This window comes from Neoarius graeffei, chromosome 16, assembly GCF_027579695.1.
Source record: "Neoarius graeffei isolate fNeoGra1 chromosome 16, fNeoGra1.pri, whole genome shotgun sequence".
NCBI classification, from domain to species: domain Eukaryota; kingdom Metazoa; phylum Chordata; class Actinopteri; order Siluriformes; family Ariidae; genus Neoarius; species Neoarius graeffei.
The window spans coordinates 35,285,542-35,301,230 of NC_083584.1; the positions used below are offsets into that span (position 1 = coordinate 35,285,542).

The following is a 15,689-nucleotide window of genomic DNA, read 5'->3' on the forward strand; positions in this document are numbered from 1 at the left end:
TGATATTTATGTTGTTTATTATCAGAAGCTGGCAAAATTAAGCATAAAAGTAGACGCATGGATGACTCACCCAGATGTTTGTGGTGTTTTGCGCGCGCGCGCGTGTGTGTGTGTGTGTGTCCGCTAAACAGATAACCGCGTGAACGGCGCTCGGCGGGGAACCGTGCAGAATCGAATCGCAGAGCCGCACGCGCGCAGCCGCTCCTTCTTCTTTCAGTCGGACGCAATGAATGGAGCGCGCGCATCTCCCTGGCTACCACATTTGCATAAGCAACACCCGAAGCCTCCTCTGATTGGACAAATTCAAGGCTCTGCGACTGGATAAATCTTGTGCCGATATGATTCGATGATCTGTCATGTCAATCAAACGAGGCTTCCGGAAGCGTCCAGCACGTCTAAATAGATCGCCATGCGGATAAAAACAGCATGGTAACAGTTGGGCTCCAGATGTGTCCAGCTGTGCCAGATATTTGCATCACGCCGGTCTGGTGACGACAGGCACGAACTGATAATATTGATTAATGCTGGGTATCCAAGTGAGCAAGGAGGGTTTTAGTCGTCGTTTTTACCTTTTTCAAAAACTGTACCAACTAAAATCTCATCTCATTATCTCTAGCCGCTTTATCCTGTTCTACAGGGTCGCAGGCAAGCTGGAGCCTATCCCAGCTGACTACGGGCGAAAGGCGGGGTACACCCTGGACAAGTCGCCAGGTCATCACAGGGCTGACACATAGACACAGACAACCATTCACACTCACATTCACACCTACGGTCAATTTAGAGTCACCAATTAACCTAACCTGCATGTCTTTGGACTGTGGGGGAAACCGGAGCACCCGGAGGAAACCCACGCGGACACGGGGAGAACATGCAAACTCCGCACAGAAAGGCCCTCGCCGGCCCCGGGGCTCGAACCCGGACCTTCTTGCTGTGAGGCGACAGCGCTAACCACTACACCACCGTGCCGCCCCACCAACTAAAATCTCATCTCATCTGTCATCTCATTATCTCTAGCCGCTTTATCCTTCTACAGGGTCGCAGGCAAGCTGGAGCCTATCCCAGCTGACTATGGGCGAAAGGCGGGGTACACCCTGGACAAGTCGCCAGGTCATCACAGGGCTGACACATAGACACAGACAACCATTCACACTCACATTCACACCTAAGGTCAATTTAGAGTCACCAGTTAACCTAACCTGCATGTATTTGGACTGTGGGGGAAACCGGAGCACCCGGAGGAAACCCACGCGGACACGGGGAGAACATGCAAACTCCGCACAGAAAGGCCCTCGCCGGCCCCGGGGCTCGAACCCAGGACCTTCTTGCTGTGAGGCGATAGCGCTAACCACTACACCACCGTGCCGCCCCCAACTAAAATATGAAACAAAAATATATTTCTCTGCTACAAGTTCATTCCTTTGACAGCACTTCACAGTTAATAAATCAGTGCATAACTATCAAGCACAATCAGTAGCATGTGTGTGATTAGCATGGGTAGTTAGCAAAAATGCAAATGTTGAAGTAATGCAAAACAGTACAGCAGTTTCATAATCTCAGGCCGTGACAAAAACAAACAAAACACAACAACAAAAACACACAAAATATGTTATTGCATCATGGCTTGATCATGTTCCCATCAACCTGAATGGCCCAAAATAAATAAATACAGTTAAATATGCAGCTACTATGGTGTAGTGGTTAGCACTGTCGCCTCACAGCAAGAAGGTCCGGGTTCGAGCCCTGTGGCCGATGAGGGTCTTTCAGTGTGGAGTTTGCATGTTCTCCCCGTGTCTGCATGGGTTTCCTCCAGGTGCTCCGGTTTCCCCCAAAGACATGCAGGTTAGGCTTATTGGTGGCTCTAAATTGACCGTAGGTGTGAATGTGAGTGTGAATGGTTGTTTGTCTCTATGTGTCAGCCCTGTGATGACCTGGCGACGTGTTCAGGGTGTACCCCACCTTTCACCCGTACTCAGCTGGGATAGGCTCCTGCGATCCTGTACAGGATAAGCAGCTACAGATAATGAATGGATGGATGGATGGATGAAGCTACTAACTTCTTTTTCTTCTTCTTCTTCTTTTGGCCGCTCCCGATTAGGGGTCGCCACAGCGGATCTTTTGTCTCCATTGCTCCCTGTCTTCCGCATCCTTCTCTACCACACCTGCCACTTTCATTTCCTCTCTCACCACATCCATGTATCTCCTCTTTGGCTTCCTCATTTTCATGTGCCTGGCAGCTCCATCCTCAACATTCTCCTTCCAACATGCTCTGCATCTCTTCTCAGGATGTGCCCATACCATCTCAGTCTCATCTCTCTTAGCTTAATTCCCAAGCTCTCCACATGTGCTGTCCCTCTGATGTGCTCATTCCTTATCCTGTCCAACCTCATCACTCCCATCGCAAACCTTAACATCCTCAACTCCACCACCTCCGACTTTGCCTCCTGTCTCTTCGTTAAGGATACTGTCTCCAATCCATACATCATAGCTGGTCTCACTACTATTTTAGAGTTTGTTAGCTGCTGTTATTTTTGAATAAATAAAATTTTTGTTATTTTTATTTATATTGATGAAGCTACTAACTGCAGCATGAAATTCTGACCCATACATAAAAACAGCTTCATTTAGGTCACATACTAAACTGCACATTATGCAACTCGATACCAAACAAATTATGTACAGTTCTGATTTTTTTTCAAATATAAAGGTCATTTTGAGGTGATTATCATTTCATCCTGTCAGAGGTGTGATTACTTTCTCATAATTGGAGATTATGACTTCCCGACATAGACACCAAATCACAAGTACCTCAGTTTATGTCTTGTTGCCTTGTTTGTTAGTTTTGGCCTCAAAATAAGATCAGAATATCTTCTGTTCAACCTCAAGACTTAAAGACTTTAAATGAGAACATGATCTAATGATCAAATAGCACCTAACAGCAGCTAACAATCTCCTTAATTTGTCTAAAATGATATGATGGTCCAGTGGTTCGCTTTGTCGCCTCACAGCAAGCAGGTTCTGGGTTCGAACCTGCCGGCCAACTGTGTGGAATTTGCATGTTCTCCTCGTGCCTGCATGGGTTTCCTCCAGTGCATGTGAAGGGGGGTAGGGAGGGGTGACAGCTGTTAACAGTAACAAAAAAATTTAAATTAGCAATGAGCCACATTATTGGTTGCATTTGAAGCAGGACATTTTACATCCAAATCACAGTAATGATATAAACAAGTAAATCAGACAGTACATAGGCAATTTAGTGACATCCCTACAGTTGTGGTCTTGACTAGTCTTGAAATAAAATCCTGAGACCGAGACAAGACCGAATAAAAATGTGGTCGATTCTGAGACAAGACCAAGACCTTCAAAAAGTGGTCTTGAGACCAAAACCAATCTCAGGTAGTATAACACTCATGTTCATTTGAGCCTCAGATTCCTGTTCTTGGCTGATAAGAGTGCAACCTAATGTAGTCTTCTTTTGTTTAGCCCTTTTCTTTAGCTATGAATATAAACCCAAAATTTATTGGTTATTGAACTTGAGCTTCCAAATAATATAAACATGACCTAACTACATTAGGTACTTGAGTCTGGCACCAGGATCAAGATACTAAATTATCATAATATCATAACATTTAATGGTGCTCTATAGATTCCTGCTCTTCTCTGTGCTGTGCGTCACAGTTCTACTAAACTGTCCTTCGAGCTAGTTACCAGAAGGAAGTGTGTAATCACTACATGGCCTCACCTTCATGCACATTCTGCAGTGTCGTGGCGGGTTAGGAGATATGTCAGGTCTCTGTTTTGCACTCTTTCACAGAGGGGCAGTAAGCCAGATTATTAGTGAATATCAAGAGAATGCAAAAATAGTACATTGTGGGAAGCCAGTGATGAGTTTTGTGTCTACTTCTCAATCAGCTGTTTCATTCTTTATGTCTATTTATGGCTCCGACTGCTTATATTTATCCATAACTTACCCATCTCACTGCCCGACAAGCTCATGTAATATTACTGTTATTCCTACTTAATTTAAACCATTCTTCACAGTCATGCGGGGTCACACCAAGTTATTTATGTCATTGAATTCTTACAGTTATTCATCTATTTCACTGCTCCCTTGAATTGTTTAGGTTTAATACAAAATTCATTAAGTCTATAAATGGAAAAGTCAATTTGAATCTAATGACAGGTTTCATTATAATGTGATTTGTCAGGGGAAAGTTCAGGAATAAAAATCATTATGGCGCCAATAAATAGGCAGAATAACGATCTTAACATCTGAATTGTTGGAATATGTTCATAAAATAAATCAGTACTGAGGTGGTAAGTTAAAGGGGTCTCTGGCTGAAAAATTAAGAACCCATGTCTTATAATACATATTACTTGCATTTTATAGTACAACCCTGATTCCAAGAAAGTTGGGACAAAGTACAAATTGTAAATAAAAACGGAATGCAATAATTTACAAATCTCAAAAAACTGATATTGTATTCACAACAGAACATAGACAACATATCAAATGTCGAAAGTGAGACATTTTGAAATTTCATGCCAAATATTGGCTCATTTGAAATTTCATGACAGCAACACATCTCAAAAAAGTTGAGACAGGGGCAATAAGAGGCTGGAAAAGTTAAAGGTACAAAAAAGGAACAGCTGGAGGACCAAATTGCAACTCATTAGGTCAATTGGCAATAGGTCATTGTAGCGGTTCGTGTGGAAGGGTGGAGCACAGAAGACGGCAGGACAGAGATCGGGTTTGTAAAGCGTTATTTATTATTACACTTTTCAGTGACCAAGTAAATATAGACGTACACACAACCACACAACTTGGCGTCTCGTTCGGGGGAGCGTCCCTCTGCTCTCGCTCTCCCTCCTTAAGTAGGGCGCGGTCACTGGGAAGACACACAAACACAGGTTAATTGCTCTCAGGTGTAGTGATTCTGCCACTTACCTTCCCTGACTCCGCCCTCCTGTCACAGACCGGCACTTGACCACGCCCCCGCTGCCACATACCCCCACCGCCCGACTCAGGCCGGGCGGCCGTCCGGCCTGCAGCCGACTCCCCCCCCCGACGGGAGAGGAAGTCTGCCACGACCATCTGTGCCCCCGGCCTGTGGACCACCTTGAAATTAAAGGGTTGGAGTGCCAGATACCAACGGGTGATCCACGCGTTGGCATCCTTCATGCGGTGGAGCCACTGGAGGGGCGTGTGGTCTGAACAGAGGGTGAAAGGGCGCCCCAGCAGGTAGTAACGGAGGGCGAGGACCGCCCACTTGATCGCCAGACACTTTTTCAATCATGCTGTAGCGCCCCTCACACACTGACAGCTTCCTGCTAATGTACAGGACAAGGCGGTCCTCCCCCTCCACCTCCTGGGACAAAACAGCCCCCAGCCCTCTGTCCGACGCATCAGTCTGCAACATAAAGGGGAGAGAGAAGTCAGGGGAGTGTAAAAGTGGCCCCCCACACAGTGCAGCCTTTACCTCAGAGAAAGCCCGCTGGCATTGCTCCGTCCACTGGACCGGATCTGGTGCCCCCTTTTTAGTCAGATCAGTCAGCGGGCTGGTGACGTCCGAATAATTAGGTATAAACCTACGGTAATAGCCAGCCAGCCCCAGGAACTGTCTCACCCCCTTTTTGGTCTTGGGCCTCGGGCAGGCCGCAATTGCTGCCGTCTTATTAATTTGGGGACGCACCTGCCCGTTGCCCAAGTGGAAGCCCAGATACCGTACTTCCACCCGCCCAATCGCACATTTCTTTGGGTTGGCTGTGAGCCCTGCTCGCCTCAGCGACCTAAGGACGGCCCTCAGATGTTCGAGGTGCCTCGGCCAGTCATTACTATAGACGATGATGTCATCTAGGTAAGTGGCCGCATAAGTGGTGTGGGGGCGGAGGACCCTGTCCATCAGCCGCTGAAACGTAGCGGGCGCCCTAAACAGCCCAAATGGAAGTGTGACGAATTGGTGTAATCCGAACGGTGTGGAAAAGGCCGTTTTTTCTCGGGATAGAGGAGTCAAGGGGATCTGCCAGTATCCCTTTGTCAAATCCAGTGTCGAATAAAAGCGAGCCGTGCCTAGTCGATCGAGCAACTCATCAATCCGAGGCATTGGGTACACGTCAAATTTAGACACCGCGTTGACTTTTCTATAGTCCACACAGAACTGGACCGACCCGTCGGCCTTGGGTACCAAGACCACCGGGCTGCTCCAGTCACTGTGGGACTCCTCGACAATGCCCATTTTGAGCATGGCCTCGAGTTCTTCCCGAACCACCTTTTTTTTGTGTTCGGGTAGCCTGTAAGGGCAGCTACGCACTACCACCCCTGGGGGCGTCTCTATGTGGTGCTCTATGAGGTTAGTGCGACCAGGCAGGGGTGAGAACACATCCGAAAACTCGGTCTGCAACTGGGCGACCTCCGTGAGCTGGGTCGGGGAGAGGTGGTCTCCACAGGGGACCGGAGGGATACCTGACGCCAATGCCCCTTTTTGAACCTCTGGCTCCAGCTCCGCCTTCTCTGGAACCACCGACACCAACGCCACGGGGACCCCCTCATTCCAGAGTTTAAGCAGGTTGAGGTGGTAAATCTGTAGCACCCCACCCCTGTCCGTTCGCCTCACCTCATAGTCGACGTCCCCGACTCGCCGTGTCACCTCAAAGGGTCCTTGCCACTTGGCAACCAATTTGGAGCTCGATGTGGGCAACAGTACGAGTACTTTATCTCCTGGTGCGAACTCTCTAAGGCGCGTACCCTTGTTGTACAGGCGGACTTGCCATTCTTGGGCCTGCCGCAAATTCTCCTGGGTTAGGTGGGTGAGGGTGTGGAGTTTTATGTGCAGGTCCATAACGTATTGAATTTCATTTTTGCTTTGTGAAGGTCCCTCCTCCCAATTTTCCCGCAGCACATCTAGAATGCCGTGCGGCTTACACCCATAAAATAATTCGAACGGGGAGAATCCCGTGGAGGCTTGGGGGACCTCTCGCACTGAAAACAGCAAGGGCTCGAGCCACTTATCCCAATTACGTGCGTCCTCACTTACGAATTTTTTAATTATTAGATTAGATTAGATTAGATTAGATTAGATTAGATTCAACTTTGTCAATACTCATACAGGGTAATGAAATGCAGTTAGCATCTAATCAGAAGTGCAAATAGCAGAAGTGCAGTATAATACAGTATGTACAGATAATCAATATGTACAGATGAATGCAGTTATGTACAGCTAGTGCAAATGAGATGGTTATAGTGAGTAGAGAATGTTCAGATAAATAAATAGTATGTTCAATAGTTCTGTGCAATATATGTACGGTAGTTAAGGGAGAAGTAACTACAGGTAGGGCTATAAAAATGGGTGGTTATAATTATAATTATCCTTAAGGCTATATACAGAAGTAGCTAACTTGCTATGCAGATGTCTTGTGAATATAAAAGGAGTTAAATAGGCATTCAGAATATACACATATACATACATATATACACCTATACATGCACACCTAAACTTCAGTGTGGATGTAAGCATATACATATATACACACACATGCAAGACTGGCTGTGTAAATAGATCCAACAGTAGAGAATATTGATGAATATGTACAACTATGGAACCAGATGTGCAGTTATCAAGTGCAACAAGAGTCAACACAGGTAGAAGGAGGGTGTGGGATCATCTACTGGCAGAATTCAGTAGGGTGACGGCTGTGGGGAAGAAGCTGTTCCTGTATCTGCTTGTTTTGGTCTGCAGACTCCTGAATCGCCTCCTGGACGGGAGGAGCTGAAAGAGTCTATTGGCTGGGTGGGAAGAGTCTCTGAGGATGCTACGTGCCCGGCGCACGCATCTCTTCTTGTAGACTCCTTCAATGTCCGGAAGTGGAGCACCTATAATGCGTTGGGCAGTTTTCACCACCCTCTGGAGTGCTTTGCGGTCAGCAGCAGAGCAGTTTCCATACCACACTGTAACACAGTTAGTCAGGATACTCTCTACTGCGCAGCGGTAGAAGTTGCCCAGGATGACAGCAGACAAGTGGTTTCTCTTCAGTGTTCTTAGGAAGAAGAGATGCTGATGGGCCTTCTTGATGAGGTGGGAGGTATTGGTAGACCAGGTCAGGTTCTCTGAGATGTGGGTCCCCAGGAATTTGAAGCTGGAGACACGTTCCACCTCCATGCCGTTGATGTGGAGGGGTGTGTGGGTGCCTCCCTTCTCCTTCCTGAAGTCCACGATGATTTATTTTGTTTTGCTGGTGTTAAGGAGCAGGTTGTTGTCCGCACACCAAGCAGCAAGGTGTTTAACCTCTGACCTGTACGCCGACTCGTCATTGTTGCTGATTAGTCCGATCACTGTGGTGTCGTCTGCAAACTTTATGATGGAGTTGGATCCATACATAGGTCTGCAGTCGTGGGTGAAGAGGGAGAAGATGAAGGGGCTCATCACACATCCTTGCAGAGTTCCTGTGCTGAGTGTGAGAGTGGAGGATGTGATGTGGTCTGACCTAACATGCTGTGGTCTGTTGGTCAGAAAGTCCAAGATCCAGTTGCAGAGGGAGGTGCTGATTCCAAGGTCTGTGAGTTTTGTGATTAGCTTGGTGGGGATGACAGTGTTGAATGCTGAGCTGAAGTCCACAAACAGCATTCTTGCATAAGTGTTTTATTGTCCAGGTGTGAGAGTACACAGTGCAGCGCTGTGGAGACTGCATCCTCTGTACTCTTGTTACTGCGGTAGGCGTATTGGTGTGGGTCGTGTGTGGGGGGCAGACAGTCTTTAAGGTGTGCCAGGACCAGTCGTTTGAAGCACTTCATCACTATAGGAGTAAGTGCCACTGGGCGGTAGTCATTTAGGCACTTTGGGGAGGAGTGTTTCGGCACTGGCACAATGGATGTTGATTTAAAGCATGCCGGTACTACTGCTTGGGCCAGGGACAGGTTGCAGATGTCCGTGAATACTCCTGAAAGCTGCTCAGCACAAGCTCTGAGCACACGTCCTGGAATACCATCAGGGCCCGCAGCCTTGCGTGCATTGATGCAACTCAGTGCATTTTGGACGTCTGTGTGTGAGAGAATGAGTAGCTGAGGGTTAACAGAAGGTGTGATCTTTATGGCCTTTTCTTTGTTGTCCTTATCGAAACGGGCATAGAAGTCATTGAGCTCGTTTAGGAAAGACACATCTATGGTAGCTGATGAGGTGTTGCTGTTCTTGTAATCTGTGATGGCCTGGATGCCCTCCCACATGCGCCGGGGGTCGTTGTTCGCAAAGTGTTCCTCCACCTTGAGCTTGTGTTCGTGCTTGGCCTTCTTGATGCCCCTCTTCAGTTCTGCTCTGGATGTACTGTAGGCGACTGCATCACCCGATCTGAACGCGTTGTTATGTGCTTTCAGCAGGAGCCGCACTTCCCTGTTCATCCAAGGCTTCTGATTGGGGTATGTGGTGATCTGTTTTTCTGTGGTAACACTGTCAATAGTGGTGTTGATATGCTCCACTACTGTGTGAGTGTAAGAGTCAATGTCTATCTGGGAGCCACAGGTAGCCTGGGAAGCAAACACACTCCAGTCTGTCTCGTTAAACCTGTCCTGGAGTACCGAATCTACCCCCGCTGGCCATACCTTAAAGGTCTTAATGGTCTTAATTATATTCTTGAGGGTACGGTTGAACCGTTCCACTAAACCGTCCGTTTGTGGGTGATACACGTTGGTACGGATCGGCTTAATCCCCAATAACCCATACAGTTCGCGCAGTGTTCGTGACATAAGCGTGGTGCCTTGATCAGTTACAGTGGTGCTTGAAAGTTTGTGAACCCTTTATAATTTTCTATATTTCTGCATAAATATGATATAAAACATCATCAGATTTTCACACAAGTCCTAAAAGTAGATAAAGAGAACCCAGTTAAACAAATGAGACAAAAATATTATACTTGGTCATTTATTTTTTGAGGAAAATGACCCAATATTACACATCTGTGAGTGGCAAAAGTATGTGAACCTCTAGGATTAGCAGTTAATTTGAAGGTGAAATTCGAGTCAGGTGTTTTCAATCAATGGGATGACAATCAGGTGTGAGTGGGCACCCTGTTTTATTTAAAGAACAGGGATCTATCAAAGTCTGATCTTCACAACACATGTTTGTGGAAGTGTATCATGGCACAAACAAAGGAGATTTCTGAGGACCTCAGAAAAAGTGTTGTTGATGCTCATCAGGCTGGAAAAGGTTACAAAACCATCTCTAAAGAGTTTGGACTCCACCAATCCACAGTCAGACAGATTGTGTACAAATGGAGGAAATTCAAGACCATTGTTACCCTCCCCAGGAGTGGTCGACCAACAAAGATCACTCCAAGAGCAAGGCGTGTAATAGTCGGCGATGTCACAAAGGGCCCCAGGGTAACTTCTAAGCAACTGAAGGCCTCTCTCACATTGGCTAATGTTAATGTTCATGAGTCCACCATCAGGAGAACACTGAACAACAATGGTGTGCATGGCAGGGTTGCAAGGAGAAAGCCACTGCTCTCCAAAAAGAACATTACTGCTCGTCTGCAGTTTGCTAAAGATCACATGGACAAGCCAGAAGGCTATTGGAAAAATGTTTTGTGGATGGATGAGACCAAAATAGAACTTTTTGGTTTAAATGAGAAGCGTTATGTTTGGAGAAAGGAAAACACTGCATTCCAGCAGAAGAACCTTATCCCATCTGTGAAACATGGTGGTGGTAGTATCATGGCTTGGGCCTGTTTTGCTGCATCTGGGCCAGGACGGTTTGCCATCATTGATGGAACAATGAATTCTGAATTATACCAGTGTATTCTAAAGGAAAATGTCAGGACATCTGTCCATGAACTGAATCTCAAGAGAAGGTGGGTCATGCAGCAAGACAACGACCATAAGCACACAAGTCGTTCTACCAAAGAATGGTTAAAGAAGAATAAAGTTAATGTTTTGGAATGGCCAAGTCAAAGTCCTGACCTTAATCCAATCGAAATGTTGTGGAAAGACCTTAAGCGAGCAGTTCATGTGAGGAAACCCACCAACATCCCAGAGTTGAAGCTGTTCTGTATGGAGGAATGGGTTCAAATTCCTCCAAGCCAGTGTGCAGGACTGATCAACAGTTACCGCAAATGTTTAGTGGCAGTTATTGCTGCACAAAGGGGTCACACCAGATACTGAAAGCAAAGGTTCACATACTTTTGCCACTCACAGATATGTAATATTGGATCATTTTCCTCAATAAATAAATGACCAAGTATAATATTTTTGTCTCATTTATTTAACTGGGTTCTCTTTATCTCCTTTTAGGACTTGTGTGAAAATCTGATGATGCTTTAGGTCATATTTATGCAGAAATATAGAAAATTCTAAAGGGTTCACAAACTTTCAAGCACCACTGTAGAATCTCTTTCAGGATTCCAATTCGGGAGATAATGCGGAAGAGTGCCTCCGCAATACTGCGTGCTGAGATATTGCGCAGAGGCACTGCTTCCGGGTATCGCGTTGCATAGTCCACCAGAACTAATATAAAGCAGTACCCTTGTGTCGACCGATCTAATGGTCCGACGAGATCCATCCCAACTCTTTCAAACGGGGTCTCGATTAATGGTAGAGGGCGCAAAGGCGCTTTTGGAATGGCCGCTGGATTTACTAACTGGCATTCGTGGCACGCCGTACACCACCTACGAACGTCGCCGCGAATCCCCGGCCAATAGAATCGGGCCATTATTCGGGCCAGTGTTTTATCCTGCCCTAGGTGTCCAGCCATGGGATTAAATTGAGCCGCCTGGAACACCAATTCCCGGCGGCTCTTTGGAATTAAAAGCTGCGTGACTTGCTCTTTCGTCTGAGTGTCCTGCGTCACTCGGTATAATCTATCCTTCATAATAGAGAAATAGGGGAAGGACAGGGTGGCATTCAGCTGGAGCGTTTGACCATCGATTACTCTCACTTGGTCAAACGCATGCCGCAGAGTCTCATCTCGTGACTGTTCTAACAGGAAATCCGCAAGGGATTCCCCGAGAGACAGAGGAGGAGCCGGTGGCTCCTCACTCTGATGCGGAGATGACGTAGATGGCTCTGTGACAGCTGCTCCCGCCAAGGCGACACCGGGACCTCCCCCTGCTGACGTATGGTAGGACCCACTCTCCACTAAACGGCTCATCAACTCCCCGAATCCCGGCCAATCAGTCCCCAAAATTATCGAATGGGTGAGGCTGGATTAACCGCCACCTTTACTATGCATTTTTCCCCTTGGAAAAAAATGTGGACCGACACCAAAGGGTAGCTGTGAACATCCCCATGCACACACAACACCTTCACCCCCTGTGCTCCCCCCAATGCCTCGTTTTGCACCAGGCTTTGGTGAATTGAGGTTTGATTACAACCGGAATCCACCAATGCCTGATATGTATCCCCTTGAATTCTCACTGGTATGCAATACGCTCCGGCCCGATCAAGGGCGGCCTCTGGCGCGTCGGGGATCCGAACCACTGCGCCCACCTCCATTGCCGTGCACTGCTGTTGGAGGTGGCCCGTCTCCCCGCAGCGCCAGCAAACCGGCCCGGGCTTCCTCTCTGCACCGGTGTTCTGGGGCTCACTCACCTGAGGGGGGGGGGGAGAGACAGACACAGAAGGGAGAAACGGGAGGGCACCGCGGGTGCGGCGGGCCGGCTGGGGTGGTGCCGGCCCCCGCCTCCGCAGTGGGGGAATGGGGCGAGGACGGGACACAGGAGGATGGGGAGAGAGAGAGAAGAGGAGAGAAGAGAAGAGGCTGTCTGCTGTCCTGCTGCCGGAACAGCCGCCAAATGGTCCTCCGCCAGCTCGATGGCCTGATCCAGCGACGCCGGGCGGTGGCACTGGACCCACTCCGCGGTTCCTGTTGGCAAGCGCGCGACAAACTGCTCCAGTACCACCTGGTCAACGATCCCCTCGGCGTCATGGTTGTCGGCCCTCAGCCACTGCCAGCAGGCGTCCTGGAGTTGCTGGCCAAACGCGAATGGCCAGCCAACTTCCTCCAAGCGCAGAGCGTGGAAGCGCTGGCGCTGCTGTTCAGGAGTGCGCCCCACACGTTGGAGGATGGCCCGGCGAAGGTCCGCGTAGGCCAGCCAGTGGTCGGCGGGGAGCTGTAGCGTGGCCAGCTGCGCCTCTCCCATTAGCAGGGGGAGGAGGTGCGCCGGGCGCTGATCCATCGGCCACCCCGAGGTCTCCGCGACTTGCTCAAAGAGCATGATGAAAGCCTCGGGGTCATCTTGCGGGCCCATCTTGGTCAGGGTGAGGGGGGACGGGCCCGCGGTGGAGGCGTCGGTAGTCCCTGCCGACGCGAGGAGGTGCCAGAACGCCTGTCGATCCTCTTGCTGGGCCAACACCAGGGCCTCGAAGCGCTGCTCCTGCTCCTCACGGAGCGTGACTAGTGCCTGGTGCTGGCTTTGCTGGGCCGTGGCGAGGGCGTGGACCAGGTCGGCGAACAGGGAAGACTCCATGGGACGGTTCGGCGTCTGTGCTCCAGGTCCTGGGTTTCGGCACCACTGTAGCGGTTCATGTGGAAGGGTGGAGCACAGAAGACGGCAGGACAGAGATCGGGTTTGTAAAGCGTTATTTATTGTTACACTTTTCAGTGACCAAGTAAATATAGACGCACACACAACCACACAACTTGGCGTCTCGTTCGGGGGAGCGTCCCTCTGCTCTCGCTCTCCCTCCTTAAGTAGGGCGCGGTCACTGGGAAGACACACAAACACAGGTTAATTGCTCTCAGGTGTAGTGATTCTGCCACTTACCTTCCCTGACTCCACCCTCCTGTCACAGACCGGTGCTTGACCACGCCCCCGCTGCCACAGTCATTAACATGACTGGGTATAAAAAGAGCATCTTGGAGCGGCAGCAGCTCTCAGAGGTAAAGATGGGAAGAGGATCACCAATCCCCCTAATTCTGCGCCGACAAATAGTGGAGCAATATCAGAAAGGAGTTCAACATTGTAAAATTGCAAAGAGTTTGAACATATCATCATCTACAGTGCATAACATCATCAAAAGATTCAGAGAATCCGGAAGAATCTCTGTGCGTAAGGGTCAAGGCCGGAAAACCATACAGGGTGCCCGTGATCTTCGGGCCCTTAGACGGCACTGCATCACATACAGGCATGCTTCTGTATTGAAAATCACAAAATGGGCTCAGGAATATTTCCAGACAACATTATCTGTGAACACAATTCACCGTGCCATCCGCCGTTGCCAGCTAAAACTCTATAGTTCAAAGAAGAAGCCATATCTAAACATGATCCAGAAGCGCAGATGTTTTCTCTGGGCCAAGGCTCATTTAAAATGGACTGTGGCAAAGTGGAAAACTGTTCTGTGGTCAGATGAATCAAAATTTGAAGTTCTTTATGGAAATCAGGGACGCCGTGCCATTTGGACTAAAGCGGAGAAGGACGACCCAAGTTGTTATCACTGCTCAGTTCAGAAGCCTGCATCTCTGATGGTATGGGGTTGCATTAGTCCGTGTGGCATGGGCAGCTTACGCATCTGAAAAGACACCATCAATGCTGAAAGGTATATCCAGGTTCTAGAGCAACATATGCTCCCATCCAGACGACGTCTCTTTCAGGGAAGATCTTGCATTTTCCAACATGACAATGCCAAACCACATACTGCATCAATTACAGCATCATGGCTGTGTAGAAGAAGGGTCCGGGTACTGAACTGGCCAGCCTGCAGTCCAGATCTTTCACCCATAGAAAACATTTGGCACATCATAATACGGAAGATGTGACAAAAAAGACCTAAGACAGTTGAGCAACTAGAATCCTACATTAGACAAGAATGGGTTAACATTCCTAACCCTAAACTTGAGCAACTTGTCTCCTCAGTCCCCAGACGTTTACAGACTGTTGTAAAGAGAAAAGGGGATGTCTCACAGTGGTAAACATGGCCTTGTCCCAACTTTTTTGAGATGTGTTGTTGCCATGAAATTTAAAATCACCAAATTTTTCTCTTTAAATGATACATTTTCTCAGTTTAAACATTTGATATGTCATCTATGTTCTATTCTGAATAAAATATGGAATTTTGAAACTTCCACATCATTGCATTCCATTTTAATTTACAATTTGTACTTTGTCCCAATGTTTTTGGAATCGGGGTTGTATTTTATTGGACATAAAATAGTTGTTTGTGTTATGATGGAGAATTCCTCATTTTACACTTTTTTTTAATCAATAATTAAATCTGGCCATTTTTCTGGGCCGTCAGATATGCTGTAATTTACTGAGAAACTTACTCAAGTGAGTGTTGCTCCCCTTGTTCATTTTCATTATAAGAACAGATAGCACTGGCTATAGTAGCATTTCACTTGGTGGAAAGGGATCTTGGCCTTGGAGACAGACATTATTCTGTATCCAGACCATCTGTTCCTTGGTGATGCTAAAATAATGCCAGATGTTTCACCTGATCACATAAGCATCCTTTTTTTAATTAAGAAAAATGTATGTTTTGGTAGAAAGTTCTGTTTTCCTCTGCTTTCCCAAGAAAGAGAAGAAGAAGCCAAGACGCGTACACTCAAACACACAGTGAAATTCCTCCTCTGCATTTAACCCGTCTGAAGCATTGAACACACACATGCACACACAAGTGAGCAATGAGCACACACACATATCCAGAGCAGTGGGAAGCTATGCTACAGCGCCTGGGGAGCAGTTGTGAGTTTGATGCCTTGCTCAAGGGCACTTCA

General features: G+C 47.7%; 1 protein-coding gene across 1 annotated transcript in view; it reads right to left on the reverse strand.

The window, feature by feature from the left end:
• hpcal4 (hippocalcin like 4) overlaps nucleotides 1-118 on the reverse strand; it is a 28,914-nt gene extending 28,796 nt beyond the window's left edge. Inside the window, exon 1 of the mRNA XM_060942070.1 lies at nucleotides 71-118. The gene's annotated coding sequence lies outside the window, so the exon portion shown is untranslated. The remainder of the gene's footprint in view (nucleotides 1-70) is intronic.
• Between the last annotated feature and the right edge of the window lie 15,571 nt (nucleotides 119-15,689).